Here is an 11075-nt window from a genome sequence, read left to right as displayed (position 1 = left end):
ATTATTATTATTATTATTATTATTATTATTATTATTATTATTATTATTATTATTATTATTATCATCACATCCAGTAACTCAGAATAAATGTTCCGATACGACGTTGTCAAATTAAAAGTACCTTTTGAAAATAACCTTTAAGCAGGTATCAAATATGCTTTTCATTCAACTCGCTTAAAAAATGTTGTCTTTTATTGGTCTGACGTAATATTCTCATCTAAAGCGCCATAATTAGTGGAAACAAAAGCCTGCAAGCGTCAGGCAGCGTGCAAGGACGTATATTGTGTTTACTACTGAAATAAACCAACTTTGTAATATTGTAATTCATACAGTGTGACAAACAATGCTCATTAACAATTTTTTTGTGGAATTTAGAATAGTCGTTTAAAAAATATGTATTTTTGACACAGTTTCCGTACACGAAGTATTTAGATCTGCGCAATAGATTTACTGAAGCCATTAGAGTAAATAGCACATCTGCTCTAATGACTGGAGGACGATCCTCAGTAGAAATGTCCTCCAGCGCCGCACAAGTGGCGGCGGGGCGGAGACAGACTCGCGGTGACCGACAGCATCCAGCACTTTTCTTTTTTTTATTATTCCGTTGACGAGGGGGGGATAAAGCCTGCTCCCGCTTTCCATTCAACTCAACGTCGCTATTAATAATGACCGCTTCGAACGCAACTTTGCGAGCAGTTGGATTACTTTAGCTTTTCTCCCCCCCCATGTGGCACTCGACCGACGAGAGGGGCAGAGTCACTTCTTCGCCCGCGAGGACAACGATGACCGGAGGAAACTGAGGTACTCATACCGCTTCCCCCCCTTTTGCTGTGCGGTGGCTGTGATGCCAAGTTCTTGGCCCGTGCGGTTGCTGCTCAGTAGGAGGTGGGTGTGACAAAAAAAAAAAAAAAATAATCAGCAGCCGTGTAACAGTCAAATAGCGCGGAGAAAGACGCACGCGTTCTTACGGAGGAATTACTTCGTATAGCGTAAAGACGGCGAGAATCTGCTTTGTTTACAGTTATCTCGTTAAAATGAGACTTGAGGGGGATATTAATGTTAATGAGGGGTTGGCTGCGCAAAATAGGTTGACAGATATATCTATTATTATTATTATCATTATTATTGTGCTCGTGGCTATGGTCTTGCTCATGGGTGCTGTGAATTGGATCGAGCGCGAGCCGCAACGAGCTGCCAATCATCTTTCTAGTAGTCTATTGTTTTGCTCCTCCTGTTAGTGATGGAGTTACCATGGAGAGTCTTCCTGTTCCCCCCCTCCTGCAGTCACCTTATTTGGAGAAGGGGCGGCAATAAAACAGGTTCTTGTTTTAGTACGTAGTAAAACGCTGGATTCGGGGGTTTTTTTGGGGAGGGGAGGAAGGTTTCAGAACAACCATCAGCAAAGACCTCAGACAAAGTTCTCATTAAAGTTTAATTGGCGCTGGTCAGCTTTTCACGCCCGAGGGCCTCTAATGGCCCCAGGAGGCTGCAGGAGGCACTTAATGCTACCACTGGATGTTCACTTTGAAACTCGAGATTTGAGATGTTTACTTTGTGTTGTTGATATTAGTCTCTTTTACGCCTCTTGTATATATTGGCTACTCAGTAAATTAAAAGACACATTTGCCTACACTCATTGTCAATATTCCTGAAATAATATATCCTGCTAAAAAATATGAGAAAATCAATTGACTATTATTATTGGTAGTAGTATTGCAAAGCATATGTCTGTTGTATTAATTCATAATTTCTCCCTGTTTCTCATCTTTCATTATGCGTTCACCACTTTGGGGTCTTGGGCATCATCATCTGTGTCAGCAATTTTTTTTTTTTTTTTTGTGGTCTGCATTAAATTGCAGACCACAATATCCCAACTAGTGCTTTGGGATATTAATATTGTGTTTTGCTAACTGATATCACAAAATTGTGAAGCTCTGAGCGCAAAATTTGTGTCAACTTGTGGTGCACTGAGTGTCAACAATCAGTGTTTTTTTTGTTTTTTTTTTAGCTATTTCTGAAGAATTGTTTCAGGGCACTTGCTCCTATAAAGATTGGAAAAAATGTTTATAGGAGATTCTTAAATATTGTTAAAATAATGCATTCGAAATATTTGCAATTTGCACAAAAGAACTTTATAGTCTTAAATCAATGGTCTGCACTGAAGGTAAATGCATTTAATTTTGTGCCTTTTGCATGTTAGTGTGGATTTCGACTGTAAAGTTTTGTACAGATGGCTAGGGAACACCAATAACAGGTTGTGAAAGCAGCACGAAAATGAGACACGAGAGAAAATCAGAACAGAGGCAACCCAAGATTTTGTTTTTATTTATTCATTTCATCCCTCTAGTTGTTGTCATGGTCTGGAGGTTATTAACCAGTATCTATAGGCTCATGCTGTAGAAAGCATTGATCTTTTATTTGTCAGTCGGCATCTTTTATTCTTCTTCTTGAAATGAAATTAGATGTTGGCACATTGAAATTTTAACAGGATGCATTTTGTGCTCATTTGCAGTCAGAGAGCAAATTGATCTCAGCATAAAATATTTTCAGATAACTTTCTGAACACGACCAGAATCGCTAACTGTCGAAAAGCGAGCAAAGCTCTGGTAAAGAGTAGGGCGAGACATGAATACTAACGTTAAAATATATGTGTAATACTTGCTGGCTCTTATGCACAATGTGATGAATATCTTCCTTTCGATGTTCAGTGCAGGTTAGCTCGCTGGGATGAGAACCTATTCATTCTATTACATCAAACTTCTCTCTCCTTCCTTTTTTCCTTTTCTATTATGAAATGCTAAATGTAGACGCACTGCGGGTTCTTTGGTAGAAGTAGTAGCTTTTAGTCCAACAGAAAATAGGGAATTGTACCATCCCCAGGTGTGCAACACACCAACACCTATTATTTATCTCATTTTGTATTAAACACAAAACAGTTACGCTAACCTACACGGTGTTTAAAAAATAAAAGAGAAAATAAGAAAATCCAGAATTTTCAAAATTTGATTTACCAAAAAAAAGAACTGATCTGAACTCGGACTAAGCAAACTGAGAGACTTGTGTTGTAAATATCACATCACCAAAACATTGGGGTATTTCTACTATACACACACAGAGTCCTTAGGAGAAATGCAATGCATAACACTTTGGTGTGTGGGTTAGAGCTGTGGAAGACCTACAATGTAGCTCATAAATGTAATCAATAGAAAAGAAATTACCTAATGCCACCCTGGGTATCTCAATGTAGATATGTTTCAAGTTATGTTCTGCAGACAGAAACAAATTTCTCTCAATTGTATTAGCCCTGCACCCCTCTGAGTGCAGTTGCATGGTTAGTGTAGCATTTCATATCCAAATGTGAATCATATTTTAGGAGCAACTGCAGTGCGATGTATTTATTCTGTTGTCTTTATTCTTCTTAAAGGCTGCAGCATTTATGAGTTGAGCATTTGTATTGAGACTGAAGCAAATTACATTTAAATTTGTCCTCTGTTTCATACAGACCATTTATTAAATGGACAGTATTATGTATTTATAGTGCACTGCCGGGTAACTATGCTAACCTGTTGAGTAAGTATGCTAACTGTAATTGTTATTAAAATGATGAATATATCAAGCATGACTATAAAAAATGTGACGTTGCAATCTAAAGCTTTGGAATTGGTTCTCTGTCTCTTTAAGAAATTTCTGCTCTTTCTGAAACTCCGCCTTCAGGAAGTCATCAAAACATGGCTTCTCTATTAACCATTTAACAAAGTTTATATCAGCTTTTCACTGCGAAGTAGCTCCTGTAATGAGCTCAGTAGATATGCAGTTTCACCAGGTGTTTGCTAATTGGTCCTGGCTAGTCTGAAGGAGCAGAGTGGGGGAGAGCTGCTCTGCAAGGTGGAAGCTTGGAACCTCCAGCTCAGAGGTGGAGCATCGTGGTCGAAGGCGGAGCTAGGCTCACCCAGCTGAATGGTTACCAAGGGAGATTAAAGGATTTCTCAAACATCCCTGGACTGCTGCCATGAAATAATCAAGGCAACAGTCCATTATTATTCTTATTCTTTAAATGGTTTTATTGAATGAATAATATTATAACATGGTGTACATGATATAGAGATAAAAAAAAAGAAGTCAAATTTACACAATACTGGTCCTTTAAACAAACAAAAAAATCTAACATTACCAAATGCGGTAATATTGTCTGACAGGTTACGTTTATGACTGATATATGTGTGTGAAAGCTGAAGTGGCTGTGATTCAGAGGTTCCTTGGCTGTGATGGATTGTGCATGGGAAGTGCGTTCCGGTGGCTGGGAGCTGACAGAAGCAGCGTGCAATAGCAAGCGGTTTGGGCTAAAGCCAGCCCAGTCAATGGTTCTTTGTAGAGGAAGCACCTGCAGCGCTCTGCCTTTTGCTCCTGAAGTGATTAACATTCACCTCCAAACTCCCCGCTCTCCTCTCTCTCCAGCCCCCAGGCCCTCCCATCCTGACTCTGCTCCGTTGACTTGGCACCTGCACGGCATCACCGGTTCTGGAAAGCCCATAACTCACGTCTTTGTCTAGATAGTCAAGGCATCGTGACTGCAAAACTGTGTTCAGGTGTCCATTAAATTTTTTTCTCCGTCTTTTTTTTTTTTTTTGTTCAAGTCAAGTTTTCATACCTTGTTCATTTGCACAACTAATTGTTTTATTGGTTTAATTAGGAACTGGATTGGATTGGTGTGCTTTCGTTTTAGCTGTATGTGCACAAAAAAGCGCCTGCTGGGTTAAAATGCATTTGCATGACCTACAGCATGGATGTCCTGTTGTTCTCTGTGGATATGCAAAAAATGATTAGTAAAAATCCAAAAATTGTGGAGATTTAGAAAGCCTTGCTTTTTTGCTTTCAAAAGTTTATTTGAACCAGTAAACCAAGAGTGACTAAAACGCGTAACTTTTATATGGGGGGGTCTTTTTTTGCATGGTTTGGTTCAGAATTATGACTTTGGGCTCAAGAACAAGAAGTGAAGTAAGTTTGGTGCTGATCCCAGTTGTAGGAATCTTAGGCAGGAGCAATGATTTGAGGAAAAAGTAAAATAATTTAACTATTATGGTATGTTCCGGTTAGCCGGCTCATGATAACAAATTCAGGTGGATGATAAATTGTCCCCAAAATTACTCTGATGAACAATAATATTGTTATTTTGAGAGCATTTTCAGGTGATATAACACTAATGGCATAAAAGTGCAAGAACACATTCTCAAAGATCAATAATTCTTTTAATTAAAATTTGACAAAGGAGCTGGAAGATATTTTAAATTCCCCAAATAAATAAATAAAACTACAGAAACACCAAATAAAGCAAATTATGAAGTCTCAGTAAGCAAAACTGACCAAAGAGCGTGTGAGTTAGTTAGCTGTTGCCACCCACCTTGCTTAAAGAGCTGTGAGAGGTTGAGCAGCTGAAGGCTTTCCTCTGCCTACATCTCCCAGAATGCTGTGTGGTTCTGATTTGGAGTTCAGTGACTGTTCTACATATTGAGTATTCTATGAGATGTATTATTTACTGGTGTAGATTAATGTGTTCATCGCCATGCATATTTTCAAAAACCCGTTCTGCATTTGACTCGTCCATTTACTTCATTTTTATTTGTTTCATCTAATTCCATTGGAGTTCAGACCCTTTAAAAACTGCGCTGACATCGTTCCTACGTCAGGAAGTTTGGCTGAGTTTGATCCAGGCGCAAAATAAATCTATTATTTATCAGAAAATAATAGATCTTTTCAAAAATCCACAAGTTGAAAGTGGATTTTACCTGAATTAACGTACCAGTTAATTTCATTAATTACTGTTAGCCAGTGCTCAGATGCTGCTATTGTGAGTGATATTCTCAGTGGGATTAATTCTTTTTATTTATTTATTTTTGCTCAGTGAGTGGTTGTGTCCTTAAATTGCAGGGTCAGAGCGGACAGCCTCCTTTCTGTCACACACACATACACACGCACACACGCACGCACACACGCACACACACACACACACACACACACACACACACACACACACACACACACACACACACACACACACACACACACACACACAGTGACGCTTGTTTCAAAATTGGTTTTAAATCAGATTTTCTCGGCATCATTCCCCCTGCCCAGTTGTTGGGACCGCCGTCTGCGTTGTTATTAGAGCATCAAGCGGCCTGAGCTTTGTAACATGCTGACTCGCTGATAATCCACTCCCCTTTTCTTATGCCGCCCCCCGTGTCAGGGTTCTGCATTAACAGATAGCTCTGATTGAATTTCTCTCCTGACTATTCCCAAACCTCGCCTGCCTCCTCACCCCCTTCCTTGGTGGATTGAAAAAAGCTTTAAATCTCCGTTAGATCTTAAAAAAGCAACAAGAAAAACAGTGAGATTCGCAAACACATGCTGACTCTGAATATTCTCTTTGACTGAGTCATAATTGGATATTTTTTTGCTTCCAAAGGAGATTTTGGTAGACAGAAAATAGTTGTCTGTCTACTGTTAGCTCTCCATAGATGCTGAAGTTTACCTCCCTGCTCCACTCCCCAGCTTTGGGTCTCTGTGTCACTGACGGATTAGCCCCACCCGCCGCGTTCTGGTGTGCCTTGATTATGTCCAGGGATAAGAGCCGCTTAATTGTAATCGCTGGAGCTGCCCTGAGCACTGTAAACAGTGGAGCACATGCGGTGCACTCTTGAAGCACCGCATGAACAGAAGAAAGAGAATTAAAAAAAAAGAAAAAAGAAAAGCAACACTCCTGCTCACATGGCCAAATATTTGGAGGAAGATGATTGTGCTTGAGTCAGATTTAAATGTTTGGGCGTGTCCAGTGGGATGTAATTCTCGCAAGCAATTTTCAGTTACTGACAAAATTACATAATGCAGTTTGGTTTCTTGAATTACCTGATTGGCTGACTCTGAGGTCTCAGCACTGAGTCGGCATTAGCATTTCAAGTTCCCAAGCTGCAATTTCATTTGAATGTCTTGGATAGTATATGTTATTTACTGACTGATTGTGGAACTGAGCCCCAATTTCATTGTGCTCGTGTACTCTAAATGAAAATGTACAAGAAACTTCACTTTACCCCTCCCACCCAAAAAAATCAACAGAGTCAGATTCTTCATTTTTCTACAGAAAAGGTTCTTTGTAAATTGATTGATTGTTTGATTAACTGATTGATCCTAGTCTTTGCAAATCATCGAATGTCAGGCAATTGCCATTTATCATTATGTGCCATTAAAAAAATCAATTTATGATCACTTCATAGCCTTCTGAGTGGCCATCAGGTTAAATTGTGAAGTACCTAAAGATTCCCTACAGAAACAATGTTAGTCATCCTGATCCAGCCTTTTACTCTGAGGTATTTTGCCTCAAAGGTCAAACCAAAGTCTCATTAATTTTGTGCTACTTGTGGGTTGTGTAATTTCACGAATAGATGATCTATTGTGCCTGAAAAAAACCCCATAGATTGTAGAGAAAAAGCAATGGTGTTGTCCTGTGCTGGGTGTCTTTAATCAGAGCCTGGGACATGCTCCTTTGCATCACTGCTCTTGTTTACCGTTATTCTGTGTTCTCCTCTGGTTAGCTATATAAATGATGTAACAGTCTTTAACAGAGACTGCACCAGGCCTCTCATCTGCCACAAACCATTTCTTCTGATCCCCGGCAACAACTCTCTTTTGTATCTTTCGATTTCCTAATTTTTGGATTCGTTTTGATTCAAAAGTTGAAGAAGTCCTCGAATCCTTGAAGTGGCTGCAACCTTCCTTGCTGATAATTTGTGGCTTTGTTTCTATTGGATTTCCGCACTGAAGCTTCAAAGTGTGAAATGAAGTTGGCACATCATCAAATGGTTTTCCGCTGTCGGGGTTTGGGGGGGAGGCATAAAGCGTCTGGCTGGTACGTACAATTTGTCTGGTTTAATCGGTAATTGTTTCGAAGAGAAAAACTGAGAGAAAAAAAAGAGTATTTTTATATTTCTCTGTGGCATAGGCAGCGAGATTCTCTAGTCAATCTCCAGAGGTCCATGCCTTCTAACCCCATCAAAAGAAGCGCAATATGAGGCCTTTGCTGTTTGTGTTTCTCTCATTTTTAAAGGAATCCACATTTGTTTTTCCTCTTGACTTATTCGACTTGACTTTTAAAGACCTCCTTCGTTCTCTAGGTTTTGATGTTAAGTCTGCCTTTCGTTTCAAAATCTCTTCTATCATCTGTAGAGAAGGCAGCTTCTGTTTAGAGATACTAAGATCTCTGCCTCTGAGTGGTTATCAGAAGGCAACCACAGCTGCCGGTATTTTACCACAAATTAGAGGTGGGGTTTTTTTGTGTTTTTTTTTTTTTTACAATCTACAAGTTAACAGCAAAATAATAAAACTAGAAAATAAACTGAACTTACATGATGGTAGCTCAAGCTTCAGACTCAGATTTGAGTCTGATTTAAATCAGAAATCTTGTTGTATCAATCAATCAATCAATCAAACAATCAGTTTTAGCACATTTCAGCAACAAAGAAGCTCAAATTGCACAAACCAAGGAAGGAAAAAAAGTCATATTCACATTATTTAGTCTTCAGTTTGATTCAGTTTGTATTGATTTATAGGTCAGTAATTTCACTGCACAGAAATGACAAAAGTTCTTCACAAACTACATTTTGTCAACTGCCACTGTTAAAATCTTAATTTCAGATCAAACTCAACGGTCAATGATTCCATTAATTGTGGTTCAAAGGCTACTTTTAACAGGTGGGATTTTATTCTTGATTTGAAAAAACTCAGTGTTTCGGCTGTTTTTTTTTTTTTCTGGAAGTTTGTTCCGTATTTGTGGCACATGGAAGCTGAATGCTGCCTCTTCGCGTTTGGCTTTGGTTACGGGGATTCAGAACCATACCAGATGACCCATAATCAGTTTGCAATTGTCTTATGCATACAATTACTCACTGAGCACAACAGTCAGAAAATCCGATATGTTTTCTGACTTAGAAACGGAACGCTGTTACGCTAAAGTTGTTCTGAGATTCCACCAAAAGTAGAAAAGTGGCGGGGCTTTAAAATGGACAAACTATTGCTTTCAAGAAGCAGAAACTCATAGTTGATTGTTTTTCCGTTTGTAGAAGTTTAAAATAATATGTCACATTTATTGCATGTCGCCGTCAAATAACACCTGATGCTCGACGACACAGTTGAGGAAACCAACGTGCTCCCAAAATAGACCTCGTCGCATCGGGAAACAATAAGGTCTACTGCTGAATTAAATAAAAATGCAAAACAAAAACGGCATTATTAGTGAAACCATTCATCTGCATTGGCGCTTTTCAAGATAATGAAATCCCTCAGATGATATGTGATGCTGACAAGGATGACTCATCTGAAGCCACAGGTAGGGCAAAGATGGAAATCTCAGCAGCCTGTTTACTTCAGCTTTCTAAACGAGCAAAGATGAAAAAAAGACACGAGATCTGTTAACGGCATAAAAATACTGTGTTGTGTCTCGCAGAGCAGGGAATATTTACAATTGAATCACGTATTCTATAGTGACGCCGAGACGCAGGCCAGCCAGACATTTATTGACTGGACTAAAATGTAAAAAGTAAAAAAAAACAAAAAAACATTCCTTGTAGGTGTGAATGTGTTCGGATTCAGGATGTCAAACCTAATTAGAGAAACTGAAGGTCTTTCTCTTCACTTCATTGATGTTTGCTCTCTGCTGCGCCGTTCATCTTTCCCGGACGTTCACAGGAGGCGCAATTTGGGCGAGGAAGGTGGCAGAGTGCATCAGTCTCTTCAGAGGCTTTAGGTGAGAGAATCATGGCAAATAGCCGAACAAATTCGACTTTAAGGGATTAATGAGATCAGTCTTTCTCAGTGTTTTGACTGTTTTTGTGGTTTAATGAGCTGTGAGGAGAGCATTCAAAGAAATGCTTGTTTTAATTTTAATTTGGTTATGGCAGCCATTAGTTTAACTTTGCATAAAGTCCTTCATACGAACAAAACCTTATCTGTCAGCACAGACTTAGTTTATGCCTGTTTTTACTCATTATTTTTGGATGATGTTGATGCAAATGGACAGCACTGCTCTCACCAAGCCCGATGAGTCTCCTCAGGACTCCAATGGAAAATCCTCTATTTGGTGTCAGACTTTCTTGATCTTTTTGCAAACAAACCTGGTCAACATATGAAACTGCCTCATACGAGTGCAGCCGTCGTGCAGACCAGTGGTCATCAACCACTTTTGGGCCACTACTCAGGTGCCATATCTCCCTGCCACATCAAATAACATATGGGCTGCAATCACCGAAAATTAGTATTATTATTATCGTCACTTTTGCACATCTCCGAGTTGTTAGTCAAAAACTGTGCTCTGCAACATTAAACATGGACAAGAGTGCAGCTGTATCAATCTGTTTCTATTAGCTTCTCGTGATGCAGCTTCGTACTGCATTCAGGAAAACAGGACGTCAGATTATCATTTGCTAAATTTCAACCACATGGCATTGACTGCGTAAACCAACGCAGTCAGTGGAAAAACACAAGTACTGGTCCTCCTCTTAATGTCATACAAATACGCGACAGAAACATGGGTGATATTTTTATATACACCTGTGTATTGATTTATAGGTCAGTAATTTCACTGCACAGAAATGACAAAAGTTCTTCATCAAATCCACATGAGCCAAACTGAAGGTGTCAAGGAGTCACAGTTAAATGAATCTAACATTAAGGAATAACTAGACATTAGAAGCATAATTTAACTAGAGTGAGAAAAAATAAACTACAACCACTGAGCTGAACTAAAGTAAAAAAAGAAGAAGAAACCCCGACTGAGCTGATAAAAATAAGAAAGTAAGTAACACAGAACCAAACAAACCCCAAAACAACCCAAACAGACCAAGATCCTGGCAAAAAATCTTAAAAAAAAACAAAACACATCAAATATGATCATATATCAAAATCTAACGCGCATGATTAACGCTTCCTTCTGCGTTGTGGTCAAGCAGCGTCGCAGCACCTAATTTATGCAGGGGGTCATGTGAGACGGCCTCATGAAGAGGCCTGTCAAATGAAGACAGGAAGATGTT

At 39.2% G+C, this 11075-nt stretch overlaps 1 protein-coding gene across 3 annotated transcripts in view; it reads left to right on the top strand.

Annotated features, from left to right (window-relative positions):
* Positions 1–593: 593 nt before the first annotated feature.
* Positions 594–11075, top strand: part of arvcfb (ARVCF delta catenin family member b) — a 204569-nt gene continuing 194087 nt past the window's right edge. For 2 of the 3 annotated variants that reach the window (XM_055050923.1, XM_055050922.1), the window contains exon 1: positions 595–801. The gene's annotated coding sequence lies outside the window, so the exon portion shown is untranslated. Of the gene's footprint in view, positions 886–11075 lie in introns of all 3 variants that reach the window. The other variant, XM_055050921.1, reaches the window with a different exon arrangement.

The sequence above is a fragment of the Poeciliopsis prolifica genome, unplaced genomic scaffold (genome assembly GCF_027474105.1).
Source record: "Poeciliopsis prolifica strain line A6 unplaced genomic scaffold, Auburn_PproV2 SCAFFOLD031, whole genome shotgun sequence".
Classification (NCBI taxonomy): domain Eukaryota; kingdom Metazoa; phylum Chordata; class Actinopteri; order Cyprinodontiformes; family Poeciliidae; genus Poeciliopsis; species Poeciliopsis prolifica.
Note: the sequence above shows the minus strand (reverse complement) of the source record. Positions and strands in the feature narration are given on the sequence as shown.